Consider the following 14,761-nt stretch of genomic DNA (forward strand, 5'->3'; position numbering starts at 1 on the left):
TGCAAGTTCTTAAAGAGCCCTTATGTGCTAGGGCCTTGAGACCTCAACCAAAGGCTTGGTCTGGTGCCAGCACTGATAATTTGATCTGGGGAAGGTTTAATGGCCTTTCTGAAGTGGGAGTAGTATTATTTTCCTTATTATTTAATAAAGCAAGCAAGCAAGCATTTACAGAATCCAAATAGCAGGATTAAAATTTCAAACAGCAGTTTTTACATAAGACGGATGCTTCATTCCCCACTGGTTTTATGTACATGAGTCAAATCATTGACTCTTAGTCATTGTCAGGGAGGAAATTATATTTACCCCTGAGGACTATAAACTTAATTTTCTGCCTAATAAAATTAGTGGGCCTGATTATGAGATAAGGGCTTGGAATGAGGTCCAGGAGTAATCTTTAGAGAGTCCAAAAAGTCCCAGTCTCTTAATTTTGCCTGGCTGTCTTAAGCCAGGTGTGATGAAGCCACGTTGGGATTCTGTTGACTTTGAGTGCCGTGGAGGTGGTCCCTTCCAGGTAGGAGTCAGTCCTTAGGTGGCAAATTTCTTTACCCAAACAGAGTCACCATGGTGGAAGGGATGAATTGGATAAGAAGTTGGTACAGGCAGCGCGTCTCAGATGTGCTTCTGGATTACTTCCTGGGTAGACTGTAAAGCCTGTAAGAACTCAAATAAAGACTGGTTATGGATTTCAGCTTTTCTAGATTGAGTAGATAAGGTCTAGAAGAGTCACTAGAATCTGTAGAGGCCCCACTGGTTTTAGGGCAGGCTCCCTGGCAGCTTTATCTATGGCCCAATTCCCTCTTGCTTCTATGGAGACCCCTTACCTTGTATATAGTACTATGTAGGTGAGCCACTGTAAATGCGTACCTGCTATCAGTATAAATTGCTACTGATTTTTCTTTTGTCTACCAGAGAGCCTGAAAGTGGGTTACTCAAATGTTTGACATCTAGTACTCCAGTGTTTTCAAGAGTAAAGCCTCAGCCTCATGTGGGGCAGTTAGGATTAGTTACTGCCCTATGGTTAACATATTTGCTTTTTTGATAAGCGTAGCTGTGGCTGCCACTGCCCAGAGGCAAGTAGGTTTCCCAAATGGGGTCAAGTCTTTTGGACAAATAGGCTACCAACCTTTTCTAGGGGCTAAGACTTTGGGTGAGTACCTCTTTGCCTAGCTCCTTGTCTCACATACACAGAGGTATGGCTTAGTTACATCTTGTAGCCTTAGTTGGCCCACTGTCCTTGCTCTGTTCATGTCTGTCTAATTGCCTAATATATTATCTCAAGGATCCTGGCTCTGAATTCTTTTAGGGAAAATGGGCATTGAACTTCTTTTGTAGCTGCTATGTGCTTAAGAGGGACTAAGTTTTCTCTCAGAGCCAAGAGACCCTTGCTCTCTGTTAGAGGGATTATTAGGCCTGGGCACAGGAGGAGGCGGACTTATGACCTGGCATAGACAAACTGTAACAAATGGTCTGATGGAAGGGAAAGAAAACATTTCAGTTTTAATAACCTCTATTGAAATAGAATTTTTCTCCTCAAAATTACCTCTTTTTTTGTTTATCAAAAGAGCCAGATCAAGACCAATTTACCTATTGTATTTAATTTGGCCCGATTGTTTTCATAAACACAACAAGTATGGTAACTGACTACCTTTGCTGGAATTTCTTGATAGAATCTTAGTGTGCCCCATAGGGCTAGGAAGCCAAGCCATACAGCTGCTGTCCAGCCTGCCTGCAGTTTCTGCGGAGTTAGGTGCATCCCTCACCTGTTGCAACTGCACTTGGGCCCATGTTCTAGGTTTATTTTTAAGAAAATTTTTTTTTACATTTTTTAAAATTAAATTATTATCTGTGTACTAGGTTTTAAGGCCCATCTCAGTAGCTTTCCTACTTGCCTCAGCCTAGAGTGCATGGGAGTTCCACAGGGATACAGAGGTGTCCTTATTGCTCCCATTCTACTCTGACCAACCGCCAGTGATGGTAGGGCATCAGCTCGATGCTCCAGTGCCAGCCATTTTCAGGGCTCCCAAGCAGGATACCAGGCTTTTCCTTGGTACTCTTATTGGCTTCAATTCTTCAGAGTTCAGACAGGGCTCTTTAAAACATGATACTCCAATCAAAGTTTCCGGTCAATAAAACCACTATTAGAAAATGGTCTTATTGAATTTATTCAAAGAAATGTATTGCCATGATTTATTATGCATCGCCAAATTTTAGAGGAATAATATAAGGAGAAAAATATACTGCTTCTGATTTTCCTTGTCAGTCCTTTCTATGGATTCTTCAGAGTAATATAACTGTTTTCAAATGGCAAGAAGAAATTAAAAATGTGTCTATAATCAAGTAGACAATTACAGCTGTCCTTGTAGTAGGGTTCCCTCTACTTGTCTTTAAAATTTCATATGGCCTCTGGGAGGGGTGAGTTGCCCTCTGAGAAAGGACTATGGGAGCTTTATTGCTTTACAGGGTCTCACATGTCACAGGACCTCATGGGGTCTGTAATTCCTGTAACAAAGGGCTGATACTTACCACTTCCCTCTTTTCCAAACAGGCCTTCCCCATTTCCCTAAAGTTGAGGTTTGTGCCACACCTGACATGGGTATGGCCACACAGGCCTTCAAGACAGTATACAGGCTGCCAACTGTCTTTCAATAGAGACCAAAAGCAGATGGGTATTTTCCTTGCCCATTTGGACACCTGCCCTTTTGGCAACTGCATTCAAATCTGTAAGGTTAATGCAATATTATTAACACAATGAAGTACAATATTGGCACTGTGGCCACCCTAGGTAGCCAAATCTCTTGCTACCATATATGACACATGGTAGGGCTATACAGATATCTTAGGGAGGTGACTAAAGTCTATTCTTGACCTTCCCACACAAAGCAAAATTGTCCTCATCTTTCTGGAGTCCTGTCCATGAAGACACAGACATCTTCTAAGTCCATTATACAGTTTTCTGTGAGCCACTGTCAAGGCTGTGCATGGTGGCCAGTTCTTTCTAGCCACAAACACAGCCTGCCTAATTTCCCTAAAATTTATTCTGGCATGGAAGAAAACTGTTTTGCTGTAAACAGGAAGCTTAACCCCTACATAACTGGGCTTGGACATCTGCCTAGAAAGCCGTAACTTAGAAGTTTAACACGCGACCTTAGGGCCTTCCAACCCAACAGGGTCTGTGCCATCCCTCAGTCAGACTCCTCCTCTCTTGCAAAATTTCAAAGTCCTGAAGGCTCCAAGGTCCAGGAAGAGTGCCTTTCCTTTGCTCTTTGACTTTAAGCTGCCAGTCCAAAACAGCCAGAGTTGCAGTAGCGGTGGCTTGGGTATTAGGCTCCTTGTCTTCCCACCAGGCCCCTTTGTGGCATAGCAGTGACCAGGCCTCTTTCAAGGGAGTGCACTGGAAGGTGATCTCAGCCCCTCCTCTTCCAGCAGCAACAGGTACCGAGCCCTTTCAGTACATTTGCAAATAGGGAGCTTTCACTAGCTCTATCTGCTGCTTTCACAGATCCCTGGCTTGCTGCTCTATTCCTGGGGCTGCGGGAAGGCCAGTAGCAGTCAGTGGCTTCTGGTTTAACTGCTGCAGCCAGCAAGCCAAAGGCCTAAGTCTTGAATTGCTTGTTGTAAAATGCTCATTACTCACTGGGTAGCAGCGGGGCATCTCTAGTGTCCCCTGCTTTTCTCGCTGCTGCGGCTTCTTCCAGGGCCACTGCAGGCAGCTTGGGTATCCATCCCCCCTAACCCCCTTCTTTCACCTAGCTCTCGGGGGGTGAATCTGCCTAGGAACCAGTTTTAAATCACCAGGGAAGCTGAGGACTTCAGCCTCCATTTCTCCTCTGCTTGACTCCTGGGAGTTTAGTTTTTTTTTATTTTTTAAATATTAATTATGCTTGCAGAAAACTTGCAACCTTGAATCTAGTGAAGTTCTGATAAGACACTTGGACCAGACCCCTACGCCAACAGTGCGGTCCGAAGCCAGTAAAAATCAACAAAAACCTCTCTCTCCCTGCTTCACAATTAACTGCCTTCACACCCCCACCCCCACACCATTTCTGCATTAACCATTTACTCTTTTCTGAAACAAGGCAAATGGTCCGAGATCTTGTATATTTAGGCTTTTTACATTTAAGGATACTTTTTTTTTTGTAACTGTTGTTTTCCCTCATAGATTTTTACTCTAAGCCCCTTGAGGAGCTTAAATCCTCTTCCTTTACTACTCTTGATTTTTCTGACCACCCCCTCCCCACCCTGTCCCATCCCAAGTCCAGTTGCTCGTCTCCCTTTCCAATTATAAGTCAGAGGAAGACAATTCCTACAGAGGGGATAAATAGAAAGATTGGGAGTTTCAGAGAAAACTACAGACTACCGCTGTAGCAGTCCTCCCTTTCAAAGGCTGAGGTCCAACCTGTGGGAAAAAAATGACTAGCCTAGAAAGATAGCGGGGGAGGATAAGGGAGTGTAGGGAGATTAATTGTGAACTGAAAGCCTGCATGGCATTCTGATAGAAAAGATCTTTAATCCAGTTACAGATGCTGTTAGAATCAGGACGAGAGAGGAAGGGAAAGACCATGTTATGTCCTCTATGAGGATCCTAATAACTGAAAACAGCAAGTCAAACAAAACCCACAACCACTTTACCAGGGTCTATAGACAGTTAATAATAACTTCAGCCTCAGTTCCCCTCAGGTGGCTCACATTGGACTAAGATGTCACAGGCTGGGACTGGGCCAGTAACTCTCCGCCCTGAAGAGCTGTAAGCCCAGCCCAGGGAAGTCTCTGACCACCAAAAGAGATAAGAAAGCCATAAATAAAAGTTCTTTGTTCTTTGAAATGTCTCAAATTTATACTGTTAAATTAACCCTAGGACTTTAAAATTTCAATTTAATGCAGCAAATTCACATTTCAGGGAAGAACAACCTATAGACAGAAATTTTTATTAGCTAATTGGGCTGATTCCCACCCACTTTGATAGAGTGCAAACATCTCTGAGAAAAATAACTCACCAGCACTGCTTAAGATGTCTGCAGACCATCACGGATTCAGCCATTAATAAATCACATGTTTTAGCCAGACGAATCAACAGAAATGCAGAATAAATCAAAGTAGCTTTCGCTTCACATAGACTCTCACACTTAAATTTATACACCAGATTCATGATTAATTTACCTAAGGAAGCCATATGCCTTCCGGGGAGGTGATCAAGCTCCCCCTTCCATTCACTTGGAGTGGGCTGAACTAACAGTGCCTCTACCTTAATGATTCTGTCAACAGGTCCAGAAGTGTCCATCCACTCTCTCCAGATGCCAGCCGGGTCCTGGGCTGAGGTCCTGAAGCACCTGGGGTCCCCTGGTTCAATTCTGCTAAATCAGCAGAGAGGCACCTCCCAGAGGCCTATCCAGCTCCCCCAGACCACAAACCAGGTCCACTCACCAGAGGCTAAAAATCTAAGCATGGGTTGGTTTTCCCGGACTCTCAGGGAACCAATAATGTTACAGAGAACTGGAATAATCAAACAATGCCAGAAAGTTTGAAGTCACACTTTATGAAAATGTCTCTCAAATTCTGGGCCCCAACATGGAGGAATTTTCCCTATTTATGTGTTTTACCTTGTCTCCCAAATATGTGGTGTTTCTGGCCCCTTTTGCAAGTTCTTAAAGAGCACCTATGTGCTGGGGCCTTGAGACCTCAACCAAAGGCCTGGCCTGGTGCCAGCACTGATAATTTTGTCCAGGGTAGATTTAATGGCCTCACTGAAGTGGGAGTAGTCTTATTTCCTTATTATTTAAGCAAACAAGCAAGCAAGCAAGCAAGCAAGCATTTACAGAAGCCAAATAGCAGGGTAAAAAATTTCAAATAGCAGTTTTTATGCAAGATGGATGCTTCAATAGTAATGATCATAATTAGCATTTATTAAGATCTACTATGTAAGAGGCATTGGGCCAGACACTTCTCATATATTATGTACATGTGAGATATACCTGTGAGACAGCATTATCCCCAGTTTATAGATAGATTGACTATAACTTAGACTGGTTGAATACTGGCCCAAAATGAAATAACTGCAAATGGTATATCTGAGATTCAAACACTAAATTTTGATTCTAAAGTCAGATTCTATCAAAGGTGGTTTGCCAACTCTTCAAACATGTAAAGGAATGAATTCCAGTGCAGATGAAAGGATGTTGAACATCGTTAGTCATCAAGAAAACAAAGATTAATGCCACAATGAGATAACCATTCATACACATCATTCTTATCATCTACCTTTGTTCCAGTAGAATGGAAAAAATGAAAAGTCTGATAATATCAAATGTTGTCCAGGATATAGGGCAATTGGAGCACTCATACTCTGCTGGTGGAAATGTACAATGGAATAAACACTGTAAAATAGTTTGGCAGTTTCTTATAAAATTAAACATATATCTGCCATATGACCTGGCAATTCTATTCCTAGTTGTTTACCCAAGATAAATGAAAACATATATTCATACAAAAATTTGTGTGCAAATGTTAATAGTTTTTTTTCGATAATAGTTTCAAACTGGAAACAAGTCAAATTTCCATCAATAACTAAATGGGTAAACAAATTTCCATCAATAGGTAAATATTAGATACATACAATGGAATATCCTGAAGCAATACAAAGAAATGAATTACCAATCATGCAACACTGTGAAGTCGCTAAAAACATAATATTAAGTAAAGAAGCCTCCCTAAAAAAAGTGATTTCATTTACTTAAAGTTCTCAAATAAGAAAACTAATTATCTATAATAATAAAGGGATAATATGCTAATTAAACTGGAAGTCCTTCCAGACAAAGCTGGGGCTTCAAGGGAAGCCCAGGTCCTGGTTGCCAGAGGGAAGCCAGTGCTGCAGCTGGGGGAAGGAAGGCTTACTCTTGCACAAATTTGGTGCATCGGGCCTCTAATGTTTATATAAAATAAGATTAGTACCTGACAATGTGTGTGGGATGACTGCAAAGGGACATGAACATGAGAGAATTTTCTTTGGTGACGAAAATGTTTTATGTATTTTTTTTTGAACAAAAAAATTTAGAGAGCTTCTGAAGGCTCCTGGTTTCTGTTGAGTATAAAAAAGTCAGTAAAATGGCAACTGTACAGGGTGCATGATAGGTGGCAACAAGGCAGGGGGAGCAGAGGAGGGACAGAGATGTTAGGGAAGGAGACACATGGGAAAAAGGAGGGTGGAAATATCAGACTGAACCTTAGTACTGATAGTCCTGGTGAAGCAGGAATTTTTGGAGAACATAAACAGGTTTAGGGATTTTTTTAGGGTTGGGTTCTGTGGGAAAAAAACACAGGGCCACAGCCTGGGAAAAGGTACATTTCCAAAAGACAAGAAAGCCAGGCACAGCTCCATCTCCATAAGTCAAGAAGGCTGCAACAAATATATTTCCATAAGACAAAAGAACTGGAAGTAGCCAAGAAAGGTCTATATTTCCAGAATAAAGAGAAGGAAGCCCTTTATTCAGGAGAAGAAGAAAGCTCAAAGGGTATAGGAAAATAATAAGGAAGGAGAGGAGAGAACCTCACATGTCCCATGTGAAATTCAACCTTTGAGCCCAGGAGTTACTAGAGTAACCAGTGTAAGGGAATAGTGACTGATCTGAGGGGATATCAAGGCACCAGGATCTGCAGCCTATACAAGCCATAAGGAAAGGGAACTTAGTGGGACCCTTTTCCCGCTCCCTACGTGGGAGTCCATTCTGTGGGACTCTTCCCCCTCACCACCTGGGAGTCAGTTGTGTGGGACTCTTTCCTTCTCCCCATGTGGGAGTCTGTACTTGTTCTTCAAGAAATCTCCACCTATGCTATATCACTTTCTGTTCATGGATTCATTCTTCAATTCCAGTGGACAAAGAATCCGTGTTCCAGTCCAAAAATTTGGTATCACTGGCCTCTAGCCAGTCCTGGTACAGGCAGATGAGCATACAGATACAGAAACAAACTCTCACTCTGAATCTAGTAGCCTCTGCTGCCCTGCTCAAGTAGGGATTAGTCAGAGCCAAGTGTAGGGGAATTTGAACATATGCAAAGGTTTCAACCCCTCCCTGGACTCTGACCCCCGGGCACATAATGTCACCTCTATTCACCCAGGGGCTTCCTCCTCAGGGCCTGGACACTCAGGCCCAGCACCTGCTAAGAGGAAGGAGAAGTCACTTAGAGGAGAAAACCTCCAGCCCATTCCTGTCCATACTTGAAGGAGAAGGAAGGGAGAGGAACAGTGGCTTGGAGCCAGTGCAGCCCTCTGTCTGTCCGTGGTCTCACAATTGCCTGGAACAGGAAGGATAAGACATCCTCCAGCACCAGGCCCAGAGACAGAGAGAAGGCCATGATGGCTCCAGCTGTTTCTGTCTCAGCCAGCTTCACTTTCTTTGGCCCGAAGCACATGCAGAGACTAGTGAGGTAGCTAGGAAGAAAGTGACCTAGGCATCATACTCAAAGACCATAGTCAGGTAGCCCTGGGGCTGGACATTGCACAGCAGTAGCAGGGAAACAAAGATCGGCCAGACCAGCACCAGCTTGGCAGCCAGTGGTTGTTCTTCTCAGGCAACATAGATATGGTGTAAGGCTCCGGCCCACCCAAAAGCATTGAAAGTCAAGAATTAGGACATAGGAATAAAATAGACTTCCCAGGTGCTAGTGCCTGCAATGGTGGACTTGACCTCAGAAGTAACGGCAGGAAACTCCCCAATAATGGCTGTGAAGATGAAGCCGATGGAGAGAACTAAGACTAAGATATATTTGAGGGTGGCTTAGATTGAGTGGCTTTTGTTGGTGGGCTGAGATTTGGAGGCTGAAACTTCAAACTCCTCTTTGCCAGCTCTTGGCTTCTCTCCTTTACTAATGAGGTCCAACTTGATCTACTGCTCTCTAGGCCCTTTGAGCTTGAGCTGCTGCTAGTAGAAATGCCATTCCAGGTAACAGATAATGGTCAAAATGATGACCCCACAGGTTGTGGTAAAATAGCCAAAGTAACTTTCTGATGGCTCCAAGCCACTGGTAATGGTACAGATCATGGCCACTGAGGCAAAGGAAGATAAGATGCCTGTCAGACTCTGGCCACTCATGATGGGGCCATGTAGCTAGCAGGCCAGACCAAAAGGTTGCCCTGCAGGATGGCACCGAATGAATTAACAAGCATGATCTTGAGCTTTATGATGATGAAGAAGAGCAGGGCATTCAGGTGCACCTTTATCAGGATAGCAGTGATCAGGAACACCATCAGGATTGCCACCAGACTGCCCAAGGCTCGAACAGACTGGGGTATCCTCTGATGCAAGAAAGACCAAAGGCAGGTGAAGAGCTGCCAGGGCAGCATGGCACATAAGATTGTTGAAAACAGCACTCAGAGAATTCTGCTCCAGGGAGTGTGCTTTTTGTAATTCAAAACTCTGTTATAGGGTGTGTAAAGAATTAGGCAAACCTGCACAATTTGATGGAACAGTCCCGAAATGTTATCCCAACTTCAGACATCAGCCACAACTTCAGGAAACCCTGAGGGCTAAAAATTTGGTGGCTCCCCCAATCATTCTCAAGGTTTAATATTTCATTAGAACAACTCACTGAACTCAGGAAAACACTATACTTATAATTGCAGTTTTGTTATAGCAAAAAGATACAAACTAGAATCAGCCAAAGGAAGAGATGCAAAGGGTGAAATCTGGGAGGATTCCAAACACGAAGATTTCATCTTCCTCAGAGAATGTTGCCAACCAGGGTCTTGATCACGTACTGCCTGCATGGCTGGCCTTTAGTTTCCAGCCCCTCCCAGCATTTCAGGGTAATACATTTCATCGCTCATTCTCTAGAGGTTAGAACTAATATGGCGTGGCTCCTATTCCCCCCCCCCCCCCCCAGGCCCCATCATAAATCACATTGTTAGTTTGTCTTGTGACCAAAGCCCATAGGCAAACAAAGGCACTCTTATAAGGAAGAACATTCCAGGGAACTAAAGATTACCTCCCAATAGCTGTGGGCAATAGCCAGAACTCTATTTAGGCAAAGTTAATTCTTCATTACATGGGGTGCTCACAGATTTACAATTTTTATATTTTTACTTGTGCATTGATCATTTTAAAATTATGAAAATTACCAATCTACTTGTCTGATATCAATATATCTTTGGGTTAGTGATTGCATAGTGTATCTTTGGAACTCTAATCTTGTCTTATATGATTGCTGGAGAAACTGCTCTGATTTTCAGAGGCATTCTGCTCATGACTTTAACATTCTATTCCATGTATCCCCGTATGCAGCACACATTTTGAGGATGATTTGACTGCATAATTGAGCTCCCTCTCCAAATCTCTGACAAAAGCAATACTGATTTCTATGTTCCCGTGCAGTAGCCCTCTTTTGGGCATTGCACCAAAATTTGCAATGGATTTTCAGCCTTCTACCTGCACTCAGAATTGACCATTGTTTCTAGGTAAATGTGGCAGCAGAGAACATCTCACATCTCTGTGGTTCTTCTGTTTCCTGAGTCTTACATTTTCTATGTCTAAACTTCTCAGCATTTCTGCTGCCCTCTTTCAGATGATTTCAGAAAATTATCTGGCTCTGCAGTTACAATTATCATGAAAGTTCTTCCATGAAATTGAATGTATCTTCTAATTTTCCTCCAATTATTGTCTTCTTCAAGTTAAATAACCCAGTTTTATTTATTTATTTATTTATTTATTTATTTATGCCTCAAGTAATATGACTTCAAAATCAGTTGCCATCCTTGTTGTCTCTATTGGACATTGGAATGAATCAGAATATTCTCGATGCTGGCTGATTAAAATAGTAGAACAGGATATTTCATCCTGAATATTGTATGTAGCCCTATTAATGTAGCCTAGTGTTACATTTTTTTTATATTTTAGTAGCCATGTCACAGTATTCTCTTGTATTAATTTTGTAGGTAACTAACGTGGATAAACACGGGGCCACATACTAAACCTGACAAGCTCAAGGGAGGCCTGCATGGCAGGCCTTACAAACTCAGAGACTGGAAGTAATCACTTAAGATGATCTGAACGTAAAAATTCCTATCTGAAAGCGGATCCTGATGGTTAGTCACATTCTAGTTGTAGCTTTCCTGACAAAAATCAATCTTTACAGTAAGTGAGCCTTTCTATTGCCTTTTTTTTTTTTTTTTTTGCATCTAAGATAACATACCTTTGAAATGTCAGAGTAATCTTCTTTTCCACATCCCTCAAGGTACAACCACTGGTATAGGAGCACGAGGTCACAGAACCCCACATTATTATCTTGTTCTCCTGCATACCATCTCTATGTGATGTAAATGTTAAGTATTAACTCTCTGCTACCCACCAGTGTAAACGAAGTGTGTGTCTCCCAACCCCGGATTTTTCCCTGCTTCTCTTTCTCCTGCCCTCTTAGTCTTCCACCAATGGATTTCATGTGACCCTCCTTACATCTCCCCATTTCATTCTAATATATAAAATAAGCTGAAAAAGCTGCCATTCTCTGGAGCATTTTCTTAATCTGTTGAGATTTTGCTTCCAGCATTTGTCATCATTTTAGCTCAAGTAAACTCATAAAAATTCTCTACAGGTTTGGACATTTCACGTCGACACTAACATTTTCCGAATTTCACTCAAACATCTCTCTCTTATATTACTAACCTTCTACTATTATTAATATATATTGAGCATTGTGCTCTATATGCATTAACTCTTTTTAGCCTCACATCAATTACCTTGTGAAGCAAAGTATTATCTCTATTTGGCAAATGAAGAAAATGAGAGGCCTTATAACTTGCCCAAAGTCATAATAGTGAATCTAGGATTTAAGATGACCAATTTATACCAGTTTGTCTGAGACTTTCTGAAGTTTAGTACCAAGATTATTATTATTATTTTAAATATATTTTATTAATTTTTTACAACAAGGGAGAGGGATAGAGTGTTAGAAACATCGATGAGAGAGAATCATTGATCAGCTGCCTCCTGCACACCCTCTACTGGGGATGTGCCCACAACCAAGGTACATGCCCTTGACTGGAATCGAACCGGGGACCTTTCAGTCTGCAGGCCGATGCTCTATCCACTGAGCCAAACAGGTTTCAGAGTACCAAGATTATTATACCCTAGGAAACCTCTTATTCCTTTGCAAACTAGGATGTTTGGTCATTATACTTAAACCTGACTTTAGTATATCTGTAGCCTGAAATCAGGTTCTTAATTATTTCAGACTATTGCTTCCTTGAGATAATTCGAATGTTTGATGCCATGTGGTGTGATCTGTTGTCCTGGTATTGTACTTGAGTAGGAAAAGCTAAGACCAGTGGGCAATAGTTACAGAGATGCTATGTCATTTCAATATAAGAAGGAACTTTTTAACTATAATTTCTGTCCAAATATACAGTGTATTGACTCAAAGAGATATACAGTGTCCGGTGTTTTTTAAACTTAGTGCAAGAATGCTAAATATACTCTTGTTAAATTCTAATCTTATTTGCTTTATCACATAGTTGAAATATTTGAATATTATTTTCAGATAAATCTTTAAATACTTAAGTAAAGGTAGTTCTACAAGGAACTAAAACAACATAGGTCAAATAGTGAGCTTTTATCTGAACTTATTGAAAGTTACAATACAGAATATATGGAAGAATGGATCTTGCTTCAAATTTCTATAAACATAATTTTTTTGAAGTGTTTTAAAAATACCCTTTGAGACCGCATAGAGAAACTTGGAGAGTATTATGCTAAGTGAAATAAGCCAGTCAAAGAAAGACAAGTATTACATGATCTCACTTAGATGTGGAATCTAAGGAACAAAATAGACTCAGAAAGACAGAAGCATGGAATGGACTGTTGAATCTCAGAGGGAAAGTGGGAATGTTATATTAAAGAACAAAACAATACCAGAGATGGAGTTACATTTATTATGCTCAGGTCCAGAGGAAAATCTCTCAAATTCTGGGCCCAACATGTAGGAATTCTCTCTATTTATATGATTTTACCTTCTATGTCTCCCAAATATAGAGTGTTTCCAGAACCTTTTGCAAGTTCTTAAAGAGCTCATATGTGTTGGGCCTTGAGATCTCAACCAGAGGCCTAGCCTGGCACCAGCACTGATAACCTTGTCTGAGGAAAGTTTAATGGTCTAGCTGAAGTGGGAGTAGTCTTAGTAAGCACGAATTTACAGAAGCCAATTAGCAGGGTTAAAATTTCAAACATCAGTTTTCATATAAGATGGATGCTTTAGGAAGAGATAAATCAAAGAGCTTGTATGCATATATGCATAACCCATGGACTTAGACAATAATTTGGTGAAGCCTGGGGGGCGGGTAGGGAGGATAGAAGTGGGTTAGAAGGGGTCAATTGGGGAAAAAGGGGACATATGTAATACTTTCAACAATAAAGATTCTTATAAAAATAGGAACTCTAGAGCACTCAGTTTGAAACCTTAGTAAAGAGTGAGGGCCTGAAGTGCTAGTGTTTTACACTGCTGGATGGCAATAGACATACTTCAAAAACCAGATGATTTGGGTGTATCATAATGCTGATAAAGATGACTTAATTTTCTCAGCAGACATTATTTTCTCTACGTTTAACTTTCAACCAAACAAATTAAAATTATTTAAGAGCTGCTAGGGCACCATTTGTGATTGGTACTTTGGAGGTTGATGGAAATTTTGTCAATCTGTGGTTTTCAATTTGGGTGGCAATAATATAATATTCTCACAATAGAATTAGACTGCCTGGATTCAAATCCCACTTCTATTGGCCTTGGAAAATTAACTTCACATCTCTCTGTCACAGTTTTCTCACTTGTAATTCAGAGATGGTAATGGTGATGATGATAATGAAAATGAAAAGTACCCCATAGTAAAGGGCTGTTATGAGGATGAAATAAGTTGATGTATTAGAAACAATATTTCTCAACTTCAGTTGCATATTGTATCACTTGGTGAGCTTAAAAAACTACTAATTCTTGGACTGGTACCACTCTCAGATATTCTAATTTAATTGCTTTTCAGTGAGGCCTGTTCATCTGGAGTTTTATAGCTCCCCAGATGATTTTAATTTGCAGCCAAGGTTAAAAACCCCTGATCTAAAGTAATTATGAGTGTCTGGCAAATAGTAAGCATTTGAAAGGTGTTAGTTATTATCATAGGACTTAGAAGTTGGTGTGATATTTTTCTTAAATTTTTATAAACACTATTATAAAGTTAACTATAAACAAAAAACTACCTTTTGCATATTCCTGTTAACATAACTTCTCTTTCTCAAGAGCATAAGAGATTTAAGATTTTGTTTTGTTTTGTTTATACAATTTATTCCCACTCTGTCTATTTTTCTTTATTCTGGCAGGGAAAGGCAAGTTGTAATCCAATAACACTGATTCAATGCATACAGATAATGTGTACAATTTGTTCCAGATTTATTCCATAAACTGCATTTTAAAAGAGTTGGATGCAGTTTTTTTTCTTGTCCTATTCTGATTTATACAGCCAGCTTTAGGTGATGGATTTATAGGGAAATTAACTTCCCACTCCACAGAGAGTCCATGTGCAAGGTCTTGATAACCTCCCACACACCACAACATTGGAGTCATCTGATTATTATCTTATAATTTGCAAAGAGTTCATAGAGATGAAAGATTTTCAAAGTGTGTAGTTAGATCCTTAAAAAACAGCATAGTTCTTAAGAGAAGATAAAAACTCTACATTATATTATATTTATCTTATTAAGAAGATCATGAAGAAAAGGTTCTTACTCTATGAACA

At 40.7% G+C, this 14,761-nt stretch overlaps 1 pseudogene; it reads right to left on the reverse strand.

The window, feature by feature from the left end:
- Positions 1-8,172: 8,172 nt before the first annotated feature.
- Positions 8,173-14,761, reverse strand: part of LOC118716070 — a 38,232-nt pseudogene continuing 31,643 nt past the window's right edge.

This window comes from Pipistrellus kuhlii, unplaced genomic scaffold (genome assembly GCF_014108245.1).
Source record: "Pipistrellus kuhlii isolate mPipKuh1 unplaced genomic scaffold, mPipKuh1.p scaffold_m20_p_119, whole genome shotgun sequence".
Taxonomy (NCBI): domain Eukaryota; kingdom Metazoa; phylum Chordata; class Mammalia; order Chiroptera; family Vespertilionidae; genus Pipistrellus; species Pipistrellus kuhlii.